Raw genomic sequence first — 20,547 nt, 5'->3', positions numbered from 1 at the left:
ATAACAGAATACTGTGTTATGCTGTTTTGCTATTACATATACATGTATTGCATAATATTTAATTACAATTTAGAACGTTTTCTGTATGGGAAAGTGTCCGTGATTGATTGCGGTGATAAATGACTCAAAAAGGCATAAGTGGAACATCAAGTATTCCTCTGTAACCCTCCCAGTCCCCTCCGTCAGTTATTATTCAGCGCGGCCTTTGAATTAAAGGGGGCGAAGAGCCTTTTGATGGAAGAAGCTGGTGGAGACGTCATATCGTCCATTCCCAAATCGTCAGCGGCGACTTTTATAGAGAAGTGGAAGCTTTATGAGCAGCAGTGACACCCAAGACATTACATGGACCACGTATGCTGTTTACGGCTTGGATTGCGAACTAAAATAGCAAAAACTATCCACACTCTTTTTTATCTCATAACATTGTATGCGCTCTACACTGGAGGAGTTTTCTGTTTTCTAATTTCAGCTATGCGTAAGCCCATATGTGACTTCTGCTGCAGAGGCCCCATGAATCACAAAGCCAGGCATCATCGGGGCCTGTGACTGCACACACGATGAACCGCCGCCAAAGGCCCAGCTGAAAGCTACAGTCACTAAAGCCCATTCTGCTCGAGGATTTTCGAAAGCGCGGTTAAAGGACGACTCTCTTCAGTTAGCAGGCGTGTTTCTGTGGCGCCCAGACTCCCAGCAGGTGATTTATGGCACGGCGCAGTCGTCACCTCTGAAGCTTCTGGTGCTGGACTGAAGGACGGCAGCTTGTGATTGGGAACAGCTGTGGAAAACAGGTGTGGGCTTCTCATTACGGCCATAGTGTGATAATGATGGCTTTTAATCACCAGTCCCTGGTAGGAGACCGGGTGTGAGAGTGTGGAGATCCTTGGATTCATTCGCGTGTATGCATTTTGCCCCTTTTATCGCTTGTACACAAGAGATTCGAATGTTTGCGTGAGTTCGCGGCTGTATTTCTGCACTTTCTGTTCCCTGTCTGTTCCCCTGTGAAAATTATAATAACAGACAAAAATCAACAGGGAGATAGGGTGTGTGCACAAGCACCCTCTCCCCAGTGTTTTATAGACTATTCCACAATGAATGCACCGAACAAGAACACCAGTGACGCAAATAGTTCAAGTGCCACATGCCGGTTTACCACAAACTAAAATAAACCGCCTCCGTTTTCTGGATCATTTTATCGTGCGTCCTTGCCACTCCTTTCTTAATCATAAGAGGAAGAAAAATGGAGAACGTAATGGAAGGGTAGGGATGACAAAGAAAAAGGACATTAAAAGGAAGGAATACAGCTCTGAGGTCTCACCTCTAAGCAGCACTCACTTAAGAACTTAAGCTCCACAACAAACAAAGATACCAGACCAGAGCTCTGCCTAATAATAGCAGGTTATTCTGCACGACTCTGTTTACAATTGGGAACCCACCAATAGCTGCTTTCCCACCCTTGGCAAGCACTGCAGATGCCTCCACCCTCTCACAACACACTGCAGTCTTGCACACACACAGCACATGCAGACTGCAGGCTTACAAGCAAATGCAGGCATTGGCAGCCATACGTGTGTCTTCAAGTATGGATTTTTTCTTCTGATAAAGGAAGATATTTATGTTTCTGTCAACAATCTGAGGACTCTCTCTATATACAGGCCCTACATGTCACACATATGAAGACATCACACTAAATCCAAGTGGGACTTGTTAAATATCGCAAGCGATCCACACAAAAGGGTTATAGATGAAGTGAAGAGCTGTCAGCAATATCAGATAACATACCTGCCATCTGTGTGGATGTTGCTTAGACATGCACCACCCAGCTAGACAAGACCAGACACCCCCAACACAATAATAATGACACTCCTCGATACCAGCAATAACAGCTCAAGGTGTTGACCTGACCTCCAGATTCCCCAGACCCCAAACTGATCAAGTATCTGTGGGATGCACTGGAGCAAGCCTGATCCACAGAGGCCCAGTTCTGTTGCCAGACACCACAGGAAACCCTCAGGAGGCCCATTTCCATTCTCTGACGAGTCACAGCTGTTTTGGAGGCACAAGAGAGACCTACACAATATCAGGAAGGTGGTCATAATGTGATTGATCGAGGAAAATATTCTGAATTGTTGATTCACCAGCAGAAATAAGCTTGAGCGTAAGATTAGAAGTGACAGAGACCGCACCGATGTTCCTTTATTGCTCATCTGTAGAACACCCTACGTTGTTGCACATTTTTACTCCCCAACATTAAGCACCAAAAATGAGATAAATGAAAGCGGGAACACGGCCAGCAAAATCCTTGGGGCATGTCTAAACACTGTGGCATCTACAATATATCCGAGTCTTGTCTAATTAGGCAGGAATTCATATTGTTGATGACCCAGCACGTTCCTAAAAGGGAAAACACAGGCTGCTGTAGGCTGTGCGGGCCACAGCCACACAGAGATCATGCTGGGGAAATTCTCCCAGGTAAAAAAAAAAAAAAAGTGTCTTTAATGTAATAAAAAGGTACTTCAATGTCAGTGAGTAAATTTGTGGTACATTTGTTATTTTGCGTGCTACATGCAAGTGAAATAAATGTATATAGCAAACATGCTAGTTAAAAGTGCATTAGTCCCCAAGTAGTGCTCAAGTGTTTAAGGATAGGCTGATAGGCTGATAGTCAATAGTACGGTGTCTGTTAAGTTTCCAGGTACTGTACTTGCGGTACCCGGCAGCGTTTTCCAGGAACAAATGTGTCTGACGTGCGTGCATTAGACTTGTTTGTTTAGTTCCATGGAAGTTACCACGCTGTATTTGTTTTAAATTTGGAGACGTTCAAATAGACGCATCAGCATTTAAAGTTGGAACACACTTCAGGTTTAATACAAGCCTGTGATGAAGGGAACCGATAGTTTTGTTTGTTGTGCAGTCTTTATACACTGTACTACACTTCATTTACTCGACTGTTCCGCTTGGTTGAGATGTGTATTTTAACATTTTATTGTCAAAATACAGTTAATACGTGCTGAATTTCATAAGAAAACACAGGTCTTGGTAAAAAATATTATGAAGTTCATTAAAGAAGTGATTTAAATGTTCAAATTTGTCATTATTTTGTCGACTGAAATTGTTCTAAATGTTACAACGATGTGTAATTTCACACCTGCTTAATTTCACTTAAGTGACTGCTCTAGCATAACATGAAAATGTGTTTTTAACATACTTGGAACACTACGTAGCATGTAGAACACTTAAAAGTGGAGTAAAATGTACTTGAAGTTGAAACCAAGCACATTTATAAAAAGTGTACTTAAATACATTAGAGTGAATCTTAATGGTGTCTCGAAATAGTACAGTCAAGTACACTTACTGCCACTTAATTATATCACTTATGACAACATTAGCATATGAAGTACATGTTTCAGTCTAATGCAGTGTATTATTATTATTTATTTTTTTTTTTTACCTGGGATGTCCCTGTCAGCGAACATTACCACGCCTTATATTAAATTCATGAATCACTCATATGGTTTATTGTTATCTGTGTGTACTTCTACTGCTGCTTGTTTTGTAAGGCTGTGTCAACTGACAGTCTGTCACATGCAATTAATTTCTCCCAACGGACAATAAATGTACCGTCATCATCATCATCAAATTACTCTCGCAGCTTGTTACAGCATTCTCCCTCTCCATGAATAATGTAGGCTTCCCCTCTTCATGTGACATTTGTACATAAACAACAAGACAATAAATTAAGGTCCCAGCTAATGCGAGCTCTCTCTCCAATAATATCCGCGTAAAAAATGTATAAAAAATGAAAAAGTAGACATTTTTGAACTGATGAACCAAACAAACAAAAAAAAGGGAAATATGACAAAACTTCGACATCTCTTCCATCATATCGTTTGGCTTAAGGTAAAGCGCTTCCTGCGGCATCACACCAAAACATGCCTGTCAGCAACTTAAGAAAATGGTCTACGCAGCGCAACCTGCTGATGCGTGCTAAAATCAACTGTGATTTATGGCGTATCTTCCATCACTTGCTTCCTAAGCCCCTGTGAGAGAAATGTGACCATTGTAATCTTGTTTATGCCTCCTCTTGAGTGCTTAATGACACTTTGCATGACATCAGTATCTGAAATGAAGTCTCAACTCGGCTCTAAACGCCCTCTAATAGATATTATATAACACATCGTGCAGCATCGGACCAAAAAAAAAAAAACTTTAAAGACGGACTGCATAAACTGGCTATCCCAACCACAGGGAAGCCTGGGACACAAAGATGTGAGGGAAAATTAAATGATGCTCCCCTCTGTGATAGAAAAGGAGATAAAACACAGAAAGATGCATAGGAATGTGTCTGATACACATAGGAGTCTCAGTTGCAATGCTTAAAACCTCTGCGCTTAAACGGACTTCTTTCAAAGCAAACGTGCACCGCTTGCCTATCCACCAGAAAAGGGAAACGTTTCCTGGCTGCTTGAGGAATCACTGTCATTTATTTTACTGTCTGTTGAAGGAAAACCATGTATCGGGCTGCGAAATACTATTTTGAGAGATATTGCTTCAATACACAGTGCATCCCAGCGGAAGGAAAGGAACATTGTCTGTCTTACAGCGAGTACAGTGCTGAACGGCTACTTGGCTGGCTCTTCTCCAAACACACAGATTACTGTTCTGTGGATGCATTCCCATGCTTCATCCAGCGGAAACAGGTTAAGCCTAAACAAAGAAGTCAACGCGGGAACAGTCCACTGGCGCAAAACACACAGTTCCGCTGGTTTTCCTCCCCTCTTTCTTTTTTCTCTCTTCCACCTCTTCCTCCTCCTCTTCCCTGGCTTGTGAAATGGGCTTCCAGTCAAATCTAAATTTGAGATGATTTAGTAGTTATGGCTATCAAATCAATTTTATCCCACATAACAACATGAAGAAAATTGCATATTTTCACACGCCAACACACGAGCGCCTGCCAATATTAACGCAAGTCTCATTACTCACAGAAGACATGCAGAAATAAAGGAGAGACACTATTTCCATTGTCATCAATTTACATAAGATTCTAAATTTAGGTCCGTCTTTCCAGCTTGTTATAGATATTACAACATCTATTCTCGTCCAGTGCCTCGCGCCTTCCTAGCTCGTGTATAAATTATGCAACGCTAGAAATTGGAGCCCAGGTGAACCCATTTACTGGGAAGTTCTACCAACAAGTCAACAAACATACTACAGGCCGTCAAAAAAAAAAAAAAAAAAAAAATCTCCTGCAGGAGACCCTTTAGAAAACAGATGCAATTAAGGTCCAAGGTGAGTTCACGTGTGCGCTGAAATTGAGGCGTAAGTGCCCTCGATTAGATGAAGCTGACGAGCGGCGCAATCAAACCCCATGCCGAGGAGAGCAGGCACGCAGCGATTTCGAAAGGTCATCTCTCCACAAGCGATAACGCTGCAGAGGGGGTTCCTTCACAGAGCCGTTCAACATCCTTGGACACACTGCACAGAGCTCCCTCAACACTGGGGCCACGAAAAGCTCCTTTCCAGATTAGCCACCGGTTGTCACGGCAACCGATGAGCATGTTGGGCCAGTGGAGGAAACTACATTTTTCCTGAAAATCAAAGAACGACCCAGATTACAAGGTCCTCTGGAGTGAAAAGCTCTGTTTTTTTTTAACAGGCGCACTGCGTGAGTGTGATTGTGTTTTCAGTAGCACCAAGAAACCCAAAGGAAAGCACTGCACAAGAACCACACATCTGCCTATATGGTGGATATAATATGTCATGCATACTTAAAGGTGCAGGAGACCTTTTACCAGACCAGGTCAGACACTGTTCATATCGTGTCAATAACTTTTCCTCACATCTCACTCCTTATGACACCATGGTAAAACACTGACACTCTACAAATCTAGACATGGTGAAAATTAACTACAAAAAGGGGAAAACAAAGCCAAAGAAATAAGAGCCTTAATTCATGACACTACAGACAAACCACTTGGGATGAAAAAAAAAATAATTGGAAAGTGGTGGAACCAGGTAATCTGGCTCAAACTAAAAAACTCTCCCCACACAACCCACCTTAACTGTGTTTTTGATTACTGACTGTAGTAACTCAATGCCACATGGGAATGACTGATGGTTTGCTCCCTACCTCTCAGTGATAGGAAGGATACGGCCTCTTTTTTCCTGAGGTAAAATACAACTGTGTCAGTCACTCTGAACAAAGTGCAGGGACAAATTTTACCTTTTAAACTCACTCTAATCATATTGTTTAAAGCCGTCGTTTCCCTGGAGAAGCAAGCGACGCCGCCTAAAGACACAGTTTATTTATACGTTACCCAGAGATGCAGAACCAGCGATGATGATGCCACTAACTAGTTTATGACCTGCTACACACAGCAGCTAACAGGCTTTGACTTCTTCCTCTGGGGGATCTGCAAAATGAGCTTCAGGACTCTCAGGGGCAACACAAAGGTAATGGGAGTCTAAAAACAAAACCGTTGTGAGGAACACGGAGTGCCTCTCCAGTACGTGGAGGATGTTTGCAAGCCGCAAACGAGGACACCACCTGCAAGTTTTTCCAAAAACACAACCACCACCGTATATTATACACGTTTCAGAGCATATATTCCTGTTCCAGCTCTGTAGCTTGCAGTCCTGCATCTGATTAACCTAGAGTCAGCAGATATCGCTTACAAAGCTTTTCAGTTCCATGGTGTGCTGACCACACGCTGCGCTGATGTTTAAAGCTTTGGAGTCACAGATACTTTTTTGTATCAACGTTACGGGGCAGCAACAGCACTGGCCTTTGCAATTATACAGGCCATGTCAACAAATCTCCTGTCATTCAGCGACTCAAAGTGCCCCAGTCACTGTGACAGTCTCAGAGGATGAACTCACATCAACCTAAAAGCAGGACTATATTTATATATATATATATCTTATTATTGAGAGACGACAATTCACACACATTGACAATTCACAACACACAGAATAATGTGTATATTATATCATTAACCTGTAAACATGTGACAAAAGAGACAAAAAGGTAGATTTGGACATGAATCTGCAGAGGTTACATATGTATGTACGTGCATACACGAGTGCACTGGTGCGTGTTGCGAGGGAAGTGTGATGTAACTGTTTTCCTGTGTGTTTCCCGGTCCCCTGTTTATACTATGTGTGGGCATTGCTGCAGTGCCTGTTGCCAAGCTAGAGAACCTTCGAGACTGAAGAGCAGACTTTTTTTTTTTCAGGTTGCTGCAGAAACTCACCATAATGTCGAAAACAAGGTATTGAGCGACTACAGACAGCACTTGTTAAATATGTTAACAAAAGAATTATTTGCATTATCTTAAAGCAGTGAAACATTGTATTTTCATGCAAGGATGAGCAGTCTAAGAATTGTGTATGCAGTTTGCCATAAAACAAATGAAAGAAAAATAATCTGGGGAAAAATGTCCATCATTCGTGTTGTTAAAAATACTGGGGGGATCATAGCTTGCGCATGCTTATTTCCTGAACCCATACCCATCTTTTCGCTCACTCTTGTGTTTTAACAGTTGCTCTGGCCAACAGCATCCATTAAAACCAGTGAGTGGTGGTCTGGGGCCGTGATCGACTGAGCACCTGCTCTAATCTTTCCACTCCAGGTCAATTTTCAGACGCTCTATGAAAGCCAGCAAAGCACACAAGGATGACGTACCCCTTTCAGACGCTCTATGAAAGCCATTGGAATACATTTCCTGTTATTGCAATGAGGATATGTTACATAGTGGGCTTGGTGCCATATATTTCTCCACGCGAATATTAGACTTTGCTGTACGATATCCACCTGTAGTGGCCTAAAACCTCATTACAGACGGGAGCAACGGTCTCCTGTGGGAGAGTAATTGTTACATGCCTGCCATCAATACCCAGTGAACTCTGACAGAACATCTGCCGGCTCAAAAATAAACCTGCCTTCAAGCATCTGGCCCCCACAGTAAACTGCATCTGCAAACAGATATGAGCTTCTCAGCTTCTTGAAGGTATTATGTAGCCTGGGAGCCAGCATCACTTCCCCTGCCTACAAACTTTTGATTGAGTTGATCTGGTTTCGAGTCGTTGGGAACGGAGTGTGCACCGGAAAATATGTGCAGAATCATTTGGACGGGCTTTATGAAGTGATGGTCATAAGTCTAACAGCGACATAGTCTTACACGTCATCCGAGTGCTGTTGGATGACACTGCTCTGATTGGTTGTAGGTCTATCGAGTTGCGTACAGAGGTATTTTTTTCTCTGTATCTGTTGAAACATGTCTCAAAATGAAATTCAAATGTTGTGTTACCAGACTTGTACTCAAATAAGATCTACACCAAATTAGTTATTCTGAACTAGGTCAAACTAATGCAGCCCAATAAAACAATGAATTGCAATCAAATCTACCGCCTAATGAAGTTAATGCTCGTTCTGGAGGAAGCTTCTCCACAGACTGTAAGCGAGGTGGACAAATACACTACAGGCCAAAATTTTGGAAGCAACTTCAAGTTTCTGTTCACAATGTCTGTCTTAAAAAAACGGCATGAGTTCTATGTATTTTGGGATGTATTTACTGCATGATCAGACTTCGCTTTTATCGATATGAAACATTTTCATCAATTTACCTTTAGGTTGGCATTGATGTTACCAGACCACTGCTGAATAAATGTCAGCAAAAGAAAAGAAGGGCTTAGGTTTTGGGTCAAGAAGATTTGCAAGAGTCACAACTTCAGTGCAAAAAAACAAAAACAAATCACAGTTTGCATTTAACTCTTTGGCTTTTGAGAGTCTGTATACAAATGTCCTTTGTGGAACGAATGCCTCATATATGCCATGCTGTCTAAGCAAGAAAAACTCAAATACCTGATAAGTATAGTAAAATTGTCTGGTGATAAGTTACTCTTATATATAACAATCATGTTCATTTTGACGCAAAGTATACCAATGACACTATGATCTTTTACATACAAATTTGATCTTGCTTCCAAACTTTTGGCCTGTAATGTAACAGAAACAGTCTTCTATGTGTGCTGACTTAACCTTTGTGACACTGTTAAACATGAAGGAGGTAGGATTCATTTTTTGCATGTCCGTTGTATGAGACTATGCATGTATAAAACTTCAGAAACAGAAATCCGCTGTTATGTTGCAGGAGATGAACCACACTCGTACATGTTATTGCCTGAGACGATTTTGCCGCCAACGTCGCACATATTACCATCCATGAAGCAATGAATGCTGTGTATTATCCCCAAAACACTCACACACAGGCAGCACTTAAGAGCAGTGCTGAGGTGGATGGCCCCTTAAATTTCTTCCACCTTCCCCTCTTCTCTGCCTCCCGAGAACCATGAGAAACTCATAGTGCAGACCAATTACCTCACACTCACAGCATGCTGTTCATTTTTCATCTTTCATTACTGGATGCAGCGGCACTAAATCAATGCAATCAAAGGAGACAGCCCCAGTGGTCAGACGGACAGCATAAGACTGGTAATCAGGGTGGATATTGACACCAACAGGAACACACACACACACACACACACACACACACAAAAGCACACATACGGAAACAGACTCACATGAATACAAATTTATGTGTGTATATACATAATGCACGCACACAAAGGCGCAGATGAATCCACCAGATGTGTTTACACAGTCCATATTTGCACACACACGTACACACACACAAATGCTAGCACATAAAAGATGAAAACACACACACTCATAAAGAGCAGGATATTGGAAGCAGCTGTCAAAAAAATGATCAAGGGATGACATCAAGGATGGCTCTCACAACACAGGAGGCAGCTGCATCTTAATTGGACATGCACCTCATTAGAACTGCTAGAGGCGGCCGCGGTCTTTCTCTGAGCTCGGACGGACAACACGAGCTGGGTGGGGCACAAAAGTGGGTAAGAAACGGAGGAGTAAGGATTGCCCTATGAGTTTTGCACAATTTCTTTATTTTTTATTACTCAGCCAGGTCACTAAGCTCACCACCCTCCCTGGTAGTGAGGAGATGGTGGCTTTCCACGTTACAATGAGCAGTATATCGCTTAACTTCATCCAAAAAACTAGACTAAAGAGATATGGACTGAAATCAAAAGAATTAAACAGGATCTTTTTAGATGATGTAAGGCGCCACAGGGGCAAGACGGTCACCGTCCAGATCTCTTCATGCTGCACTCTTCTATCCGATCGAGCCTTGAACATCCAACAGTCAACACAGACAGAACAGTGTGTGATTAGTAGCCCGAGGAACACAAAGAAACACTCTCACGACTTTCTGGGCAAGGACAGACTTACTTTTTCTTATTTAATTTTTTGTCAAAAGAGAGAAATACATCATTTCTTGCCCAAACATCTACCAGATAGTTCTCAAACACACCTGCAGCCGTTTCTGGAACGTGAGAGAAACAGAACTTATAAATCAAATAATGCAAATATCCTACGCACGCTTTTAAGTATTTCATCCACTTGCCAGCTTTACTTATATTCACTGATTTCCTGCTTCCCAAACCCAAAATAACAGGAAACATTTCTGTTTCAAGTCAAGGTTTTGCGTTTTTTTGTGAAGTGACATAACTCAAAAAAAAAAAAACATCTTCAACTAATGGTGTCTAAGCAGAGGCATGAGCATTATGACTGGAGAGGGTTATACGTGCAGCTATCGTTCAATGAGCTGAGCCTCCCGACGATAATCACGCATGACCAATGGATTTAACGCAAGCCACGCCTCGTTAATGAATCTCACCTCAGACCATTAAAGCTCTCTCACAAAAAATGATAATCAAAGCTTATGGCCCAACCTACGTTCCGTTTTGAGTTGCTTTTCCCTCCTGATTAGGAGGATCTTTACTACGATTAGAACAGGGCCGTGACTGAAAACGTCTAAAACGTCCACATTGAGCTCGGTAAGATATGCACAAAAAGACTGCATGGCCATCTGCAGTCCATTACAAAGATACTCATAGCCATTAACAACTTCCCCTCGCATTGGCACTCCTCTACTCAAATCCCTCCATCCTCGAGCTATTCTGCGGTGGCTTTGGTGCAGCTGCATTTATCAGATCCCTAATCAGTAACTGAATTCTCCTCTTACCACTCAAGTCAAAGTTCTAGTGGTGGAATCAGCTGAACTATAACACAGCTGACAATAATCAAGACGTGGACAGGAGCATTAAAGAAGGGAGGGGCGTAAAGAGTAAAACGTCCAGCATTTACAATCTATCCATCGGGATAAACATATAGAAGCAGAGATTAAAGTATAGGCCGATAAGACACGCAGATATTGAGATAAAGAAATGTAAATTACACGAGATGAAAACAAAAGTAAAAGAATGGCTGACATATTGGAGCAAGCACAGGCGGAATATTTCAGTCAAAAAGATATCAACATATCAAAAGGCCTTTGATGAAACCCTGCAGCTGTGGCCTCTTCAATGCAGATTAATTCTGGTCATCATTTAATTAAATCTGGTAATGCAGGAACAAATGCTAACACACCTTCATGTGTCTGGACCAGTTGGATGCAAAACATCATGAATATGCATATGACCCTTTATTCCAGATCACTGCAGACCTGCTTAAGTGAACTACCGCACAGATCAGGAAAACTGAAATGGGTGATGACATATATATATATACACACACACATATACATCTACAAGCAGAACTGGAGGCAGTGCTAAATGTCTCAAGTGCTTTTCAAAAGGGTTATAGAATTTGACATCTAGTGGATATGAGCCTGACTATTTCTGGCACCGCACTCGACTTGATGGTCACAATGTGAGGAAAATGAGGAGGAGGAAGGAGACGGAGGGCAATAGAGATTCACAGGATCCTGGACAGACTCCCAAGTACAAATTTGGAAACATCCAGTTGCAGAACTTTCCAAATCATAGATGGCAAGAGAGCAGTGAAGTGGTTTGTAATAATTCATATTTATTTATTTATTTATTTTTTCATTTTTATGTCTGACGCCGTCATTTCACCGTGTGGGGACGGGGGTTAAAGTCATTTTGGACATGGACATCACCATTAAGTTTCTCAAGAGACATTTTTCACCTTTGTTTTCATAATCATGTCTGCTTTATCACAACCCCAGCATCAGCAGTTAAATCCACATCATATGACACTGATGTACAATGAACAGTTTTGTAAATAATCCAGTTATGTCCCATAACTCTATTAAGAGAGACGAATGGACTTAGTAAGTAGCTCCAGTGGGCTTCTTTTTGTAAGTGAAATGTTACAAATTGTATGTTTTATCAACAGGAATATTATCTGATATCTCGCAAACACACTTCTTTTGTCCCCGTCTCGCTCACTCATCCTTGTTTTCTCTTCCACGATCTCTTTTTGTCACACTGTTATGTCAGTTTTCTTATTCATCTCAGCCGACGCGGACTCGGCCACCACCTCGGAATACAAAGTTATAGCTGAGTCATATAACCGTGCTCTTGTCTAATCTCTACTAGCGAGGGGCTGACAAAATGAGTATGTATCTATTAGTGTACGTTTCTGTGAACATAGGAGAAATCGTGTGCACGTCATCGATTAGTCTAAATCTGCCCGTCTTTGAAAATTAAATGTCCGGATGATAAATGCAGCCAGCGCTGTTAGCACAGTAGCAGTGGTAGCAGCAGCAGCAGCAGCAGCAGCAGCAGCGGAGCTCAAATGCTCATATGTATGCAAATCACAGGCACTCTATTCTCCTGGGTGGAGAGCAGTGTTTGGGCTGATAAAACCAGAGCATCCTCCTTACTGAACAGCAGGATGACAGCTGCAAAACCAATGCCACCACAAATGAATGAAAGGTAATTATTTAAACCAAACTGCTCCCTTAAAGGAAAAAATGAAACGTTTGGAAGGTATAGGCCTTCGACTGGGAGACGAGGAGTACAAATGAACAGGCAAAACGGCACCGACTATTTAAAGAAATGACAGACTTAGAAAGGGCCTTATTTCAGCTGGAATAACTGCATAGCAATGGCTGACAACTCACAGTGAGCACTGCTGTTGAGTAGGTAGGCAACAAGAGGGCTTCACTTCACAAGGCTGAACATGCTGATAACCTCAAATCGCCTCCGCTCCAAAGAGCAAGAAACAGACATGTATTATTGTGGTGATTTTGAGTCATTTCATATTTGATTTGTATTAACAGACCTGTTGACAGGACAGAACGTTTTGTGTTGGGGTCACTGGGACATTTGGGATTTCGCGGCATTTTCCTAGAGAACTACGTTACAAGTGAAAATACCCCGATTAAATTTCTTAAGGCTAATATGAGGATGCAAGTAGTGAACTTTACGATTATTTAACAATAACTAATCAATCAATCACTATGTCTAAAAAAAATATATATACAGTGGGGGAAATAAGTATTTGATCCCCTGCTGAATTTGTAAGTTTGCCCACTTCCATAGAAATGATCAGACTCTGGTTTTTATGGTTGTTTACTGGTTATGGGTATAGACAGAATATCAGTCGAAAATGCATAAAAAACACACAATCTAAAAGTTATAAATTGTTATGTATTTTATTAAGGGAAATAAGTATTTGATCCCCAAGCACAACACAAGTCAGTACTTTGTAGAGAAACCTTTGTTGGCAAGCACAGCGATGAGACGTTTCTTGTAGTTGGTCACCAGGTTTGCACACAGCGCAGGAGGGATTTTGGCCCATTCATCTTTACAGACAGTCTCTAAATCCTTCAAGTTTCTTGGCTGCCTCTTGGAAACTCGGAGCTTCAGCTCCCTCCACAGGTTTTCGATCGGGTTAAGGTCTGGAGACTGACTAGGCCACTCCATGACCTTAATATGCTTCTTCTTGAGCCACTCCTTTGTTGTCCTGGCAGTATGTTTTGGGTCATTGTCATGTTGGAAAACCCACCCACGAGGCATCTTCAGTGTTCTTGCTGAGGAAAGAAGGTTTTTGTCCAAGATGTTACAGTACATGGCTGCATTCATTGGCCCCATAATGCGGTGAAGTTGCCCTGTACCCTTTGCTGAAAAACAGCCCCAAAACATGATGTTTCCACCTCCATGCTTAACCGTGGGTATGGTGTTCTTTGGGTCATACTCACGTTTTTTCATCCTCCAAACACGGCGGGTCGAGTTAATGCCAAATAGCTCAACTTTGGTTTCGTCAGACCACAGCACTTTCTCCCAAGCCTTCTCTGAGTCATTTAGATGTTCACTGGCAAACTTAAGGCGGGCCTGTACATGTGCCTTCTTGAGCAGGGGGACCTTGCGGGCACTGCAAGAGTTCAATCCATAACGGCGCAGTGTGTTGCCAACTGTTTTCTTGGTGACGGAGGTCCCAACTGCTTCCAGATCATTAACAAGCTCCTGCCGTGTTGTTTTAGGCTGCTCCCTCACCTTTCTCATCATCATCCTCACTCCATGAGGCGAGATTTTGCGGGGAGCTCCAGACCGAGGACAGTTGATGGTCCTTTTATGGGTCTTCCACTTGCGAATAATGGCACCAATAGTTGTCACCTTCTCACCAAGCCTTTTGCTGATGGTTTTGTAACCTATACCAGCCTTGTGCAGGTCTACAATCTTGTCCCTGACATCTTTTGACAGCTCTTTGGTCTTGCCCATGGTGCTGTAGAAGTTGGAATGTAAGAAACTGATTCTTAGAGCAGGTGTGCTTTATATACATGACGAGTTAAGATCAGGAGTATTGGTAATTAGTTGACTGAGCACAGCTCCGTGCCACATGCGCACCAGCCAATCTGTAGGAGCCTGAATTCTAAGTGAATTGTTGGGGATCAAATACTTATTTCCCTTAATAAAATACATAACAATTTATAACTTTTAGATTGTGTGTTTTTTATGCATTTTCGATTGATATTCTGTCTATACCCGTAACCAGTAAACAACCATAAAAACCAGAGTCTGATCATTTCTATGGAAGTGGGCAAACTTACAAATTCAGCAGGGGATCAAATACTTATTTCCCCCACTGTATATCTGTTAGTTCTAAAATGACCGAGGCATATTTGATTTGATCTGAAGTTTATGGCGAATATGAACAAAAAAACACATCATTTAAAAAAACAAACAAAAACAAACATAAGATAAACAAGATATAAATTCAGAATGGGAGTCAGAAGAAGTACAACTTATAAACTCCCACGCCTTCTCCTTATCTGAATATGTCTAGACAAATATGTCTGATACTTATAGATAAATAGAATTTGTTTCCTAGGTTGAAATGAATAAAGATAAATCTAAAGGGAGGGGTGGAGATTTTGTCCGGCCCACAGATATTTCAAAAATAGCATATTTGATAAAAACAAGTACCTAAACCCAGAGAATAGTGCACTAAGGCTCATTTAAAGTACTGCGGGACTAGATGCAGTAACCTACGCATGTAGCCTACGCCAGTGGGAGCCATTTCTACATGTGCGCTCGTCAGTCCGGCTCGCTCTACATCCACCCAAACACTAGTCGCCGCTGTGTCTTCAGGTTCATTTTTGATTCCACTTCCTGCTTCACTTTCAACAATGGCAGCTGAAACTTTTGCCAAAATTTCGCTGAAGAGGAGCCACACAAATGTTTCTTATTTCCAAACTTTCTCAGTTAACTTTTCCTTGTTGTGTTCCATCTATATTGATCCTCAACAATTAATTTGATTGAAAATACTAAAGTGGAAATACATTTTACCAATACACTACCAAGTGGAGCAATCACAGTTTACAGTCTGCATCGCTGCGTCTCGGGTGTCGCTTTCATATCAGTCATGTAATACTGACGCACAAATAATTTCTCCTCTAAGACAAATGATAAATCAATTATGACTTAACAACTTAAAGGGTGCATAATATGCTTACAAATTGGGAATAAATCTCTCTCATGCCTGCAGGGACAAATGAGACGCTACTAGTTTCATAGCTAGAGATGTTTACACTCATTTATACAATCTTGAATACCAGAAAGTTTTAATAAACTTGTCTTGAGAAGAAGAAGATGTAGAAAAAAAAAACAAATCTTGATCTGTTTGAGAATAATAACCTGCACCTCCAGCATCCCTACAGTTCACTAATTAACACATTACACAGCATATTGTTTGTGTAAAATCTGCAGTCAAAAGCAGCGACTTCCTGAAATCCTGAAGTCTTGTTTTGTAAGACGCAAACAAAGCCCATCCATGAGTCATAGGACTATTAGGATGCACAGAAACAAGAGTTAGACCTTAACCGACAGTTACTGTAACAATTATATAAGCTCCCTTAAAAAATTGACTGACAGCAAAGGAAGATGTACGAACAGATGATATAACCAGCGAGAAGAGAAGAGAAGAGAGTCACGCTCTGCCTAAATTAGAACCGGCGAGTTTAGCTTGAAGTCCTCTACTCCCACATTCTCCATCTCTTTTACCCTACCCCTTTCCACCACCCTTGCTGTATTTAACCACCTGTCACTCATCAATCATCCACCCAGCTACCCATCAATCCATCATTCACGTTGCCAAAACCCTCCAGCGGTAACTACCGAAACCAGTCGAACCCTCGCAGCCAGAGCAGAAACACCAGTCGGAGGCTACAGCTCTCCTCGCGATGAAAACCCCTCTTTTCCTCTTACATAAAGACACTTGCACTGTTGCGATGCAGCATCAGACGCTGTTGTGCAACAGCATTAAAAATACCTCAGGGTCAGTGAGGAGCAAAGTTGAAAACAGGATATCATCAGAGTTATCGCGCTGAATAGAATACAAATACTGAGTCGTGAGCGTCGGTCGGTCCGTCTGTCACCAGGAGATGAGAGTACACCCTCTTCAACAGTGTGAGAGGCCGTTTTTCCAATCATGTCTTCTCCTACGTGCACATGCAGGGGTATTATTTAATAATAGCTATCTTAGTGTCTGTCAACGCACGCAGTCGTGAAGCACGCATGACTCTCGAAAGCAATTAACCTCCCTACATGTTGCACCATGACACCAGGCTTTCACACTCGGCGGAAAACGTGCTGTACGCCAGAAACCAATCTGTGCACCAAAATAAAAGTAATTTACAACAACAACGCTAATGCAACCCGAGCAAATCTTAAAAGCCACTGGAAGCGTAAACACAGCCCGTTATAGCCGAGCACAATGCGATACTGAGCCTTAACCGCCTTGTTAACACACCCAGTTTCGAAGATATCACCTGATTCCATACAGAAAGCCTCGCTAATGCTTCTGATGCTGTTGGAGGTAGTTCTGCAGCTTAGGCTGTAATAATACTGGCAACAATTGAATAAGTACTACCACACACACTCTTTAAAACCCTATCATCCAAATTAAACCCAGCTCAAACATTCACTGCTTTCAAAGTTCCATTATTCCATCCTCACATTTCCGCAACAAGTGAAAATGACACCATATAATGAGGGCGGACCTTTTTACAAACACTCGCATTTCCTAAAACCTCCATGAAAATATCCTTTTTATTGCAATAAATAACAATGTTATGCCTTCGCAAATAATTATCAAAATCACTTGGGTCTCACGGTGATTGTAAAAACAATTTGCGAATGGTTTTTCACAGCATTGAGCCCGTAAGAGCGGGGACGCTGTACATCAGACCAATCGGCCCACGGAGAAGGATTGTCTCGTTAATGAAGTGTGGAGTGGAGCCACCGAGGACCATGTGTATGTCACCAGATTTACACCACCGTTGTCCTGTGATTCCCTGCAGCTGTAAAACAATGAGGAGGTGATTGGAGTAAATTACGCTACAGTTGTCAACCTCCTGTCCTCTCCCAACCATTTCGTGGTGTCTCTCTCTCACAAAACAAATTGCGTCTCCGTCGCGTTCCCTGGCTCACACATACACACACAAACAGCAATTTGTCTCCTAACCTCCCACACTCTTTGTCTTTGTCTGATAGTCTGTCTGCCACTTTTTTCAAATGTCAGGAAATGACACAGGTGCATGAACAACAACTTACACAGTGATTAAGTGGATGTTCTTCCTTTTTTTTTTTTTTCTTATTACCGACTATTCTTGCTCTTGCTCTCCCGGCCCCTTAAATGTCATGATCCAAAGACCAGTGTCTAACAAGGTGCACACTCTACATCCAGATTCAGAGACGCGTGGCAATAAACACATTTCTTGTCTCCATCACACAGACGTGGAGATGTCTCCGGCAAGGCCCGTGAAGGTGCCTAATGAATTAGACTCTGACAGTGAATTATGTGTCAGTGGAAGCCATGCAATGAGCGGTGTAGCCAAGGATAAACACCAGCTATCAGTCAGCTATCAGTCTTCATTAACTTATGAATGTCGTTTTTAATAGAGACTTAACGTTTTAGGCGACACCGCTTCTAAAAGACAACAATTAAATACAAATACTACAAACTACTATTGATGGATGACGGTCTCCAGCCCTGTACCGCAATTCACATTTTAAATATCATTTGAAAAATCAATACAGCTGGTGTAGTTTATGTTAGAAAAAAACCCCATGACTGCATTTCAATCTCTGGAGAGTCACGCTGTCAGGATTTCACTGCACAGCTTTTAAGACGCAGTTCTACTCTGATTATTTTATGTGAATTCAATATTTATTGCATTGCAGTTAGCTTTCTATGGCAGGGGAACACAATAGCTACGAGGGTGTGGCCGCACAGGCAACGCTGCTCTTCTCATGGGCTATTTGGATAACGCTGAATGATGTCGGCAGTCCATTTTCTTTTAAAAGATGCTTAGCCTGTTGCCATCTAAGAGGTCTAGAGTAGCACGGCAGAGCGCAGTGCTAACTGTACATTTTCTTCATGTTATTTTATGCTTACCCTTGTCTTAGCTCTAACTCAACCACTTTCATCATCTAAAAGCTTAGAGTGCGCTGCCATGCCATTTCAAATGGACCTAAGTGGTGCGCTACTCATTCACAATTTCATTATATCACTTTTTGATATAAATGGATGTTACAGTGTCAAGCTAAAAGGTGCATTGACGGTAGGTCTCCAAGATGGTGCGGGTGGGAATCTTTAATTCAACATTAACCAGTATTCAGTTCTGTTTTTATTTACTGATATTGACCCAATAAATAATAACCAGAAGGTCGCCTTCCATGCACATCGTGAGTATAGTAACAGATCCTGATAAGAAGCCTTTGAGCAAAATATAAAACTTATCTGTCTTCTCTAAAATAAATGTGTCATATCACCAGTTCTAGTATTTTTATATCCTTGGAACTGTTTTCACAGCCCACTGTGTTTTCAGCAGTTACAGATCCTTAATAAATGCAAGTTCCCTTAAAATCAAGCTGACTTGGCTCAATGAGTCTAATCTATTCCTAGCATGAAGGCGTTTCCGCTTCTTGATATGCAAGTGTAAAAAAAAAAAAGCTTTCTATTTAAAACGGCACATGGGACGGGGGCGGCGACGGTGGTAGCGTCTTATGTTGCATAATCTGAATTAACAGCCACATACAAACCTCCACATTAACATGCACATTAAGTCACGAGGTAATTTTGCAGACTGATAATTAATTCATAAAATTTTAATTATATAAACGAACAGAATGCGGTGCTTCTGAAATAGTAATAAGCTATAGGAGCTATGAGATGCAGTATACGTCTGTGAGCAATTAGCTGAATCTATTACAAGAAGGGGAAGAGCAGGAGGAGAAGAAGAAGCAGGGAGTTGATAAATGCATAAGAATGGAGAAATGATGGATGAAAGAATAAGTGAAAGCGAAAGATTAAAAATGTAGAAAGCTGCAGAGAAGAATATAAAACAAAAACGGATTGAACTGAGATATAAACGTGGAAGCAAGTGAAGAATTAAGGTGGGATGCAGAAAATAGAAAACAATTTCTGATATGTGACTTTATGAATATATACATTTTGAAATTGCATTATGAGGCTGATCCAGATGCTAGAAGGGAGGCGACTCGTGGCAAGGATTGGGAACTGAGGAAGCGGGACATAAGACGTGTCGAGAAAGGGAAAAGGGAAGAGAAAGAGAGATGAGTCGTAAAAAATGGAGGAGGAGGAGGAGGAGGAGGAGGTAAAAATGCATGGTGGTGGGGAAAGAGAAGGGGGAAGCCGGGAACTAAATTGGTTAAAGGGAAGAAAAAAAAAATAAGAGTGGGAGGAGGAGAAGGGTGTAGTTGGGGGGAGAGCGAGAGAATAGATATGAGGCGAGGCGAAGGGATGAGATGTGGGCGAATGCAACAGAAGCTGATAGACAGCCAAGAATAGAAGACTAATTAATAGTCAAAAACTGCAGGCAGGCAGGCAGGTGAGGAGAGTTAAACCACAGCAGTGGAGAATGCAGTGATGGATGGCTTCCTATCCTAACTACCACACAAGACATGCAGCTGGGGGGGGGTTATCTCTTCACATATTGCATTATTGTATATCACACTGAAGGATCAGGAAGGAGAGTACAAGAAGAGAGTGAGCAGGAGAGGGACGTGGGGGGGGAGTGAGAATGGCAAATGCACAGATAGGACACAGAGGTTCTAGTGCACACAATCAATTGAACAGTGAGGAAGAATGAGAAAGAAACTCATTATCTAATGGTAAGAAGAGGGTTTCCTAGG

At 41.8% G+C, this 20,547-nt stretch overlaps 1 protein-coding gene across 4 annotated transcripts in view; it reads right to left on the bottom strand.

Moving 5' to 3' along the window:
• Positions 1 to 20,547, bottom strand: part of pde4d (phosphodiesterase 4D, cAMP-specific) — a 166,638-nt gene that overhangs the window by 62,173 nt on the left and 83,918 nt on the right. The window lies entirely within an intron of this gene.

This window comes from Mugil cephalus, chromosome 8 (genome assembly GCF_022458985.1).
Source record: "Mugil cephalus isolate CIBA_MC_2020 chromosome 8, CIBA_Mcephalus_1.1, whole genome shotgun sequence".
Lineage (NCBI taxonomy): Eukaryota > Metazoa > Chordata > Actinopteri > Mugiliformes > Mugilidae > Mugil > Mugil cephalus.
Note: the sequence above shows the minus strand (reverse complement) of the source record. Positions and strands in the feature narration are given on the sequence as shown.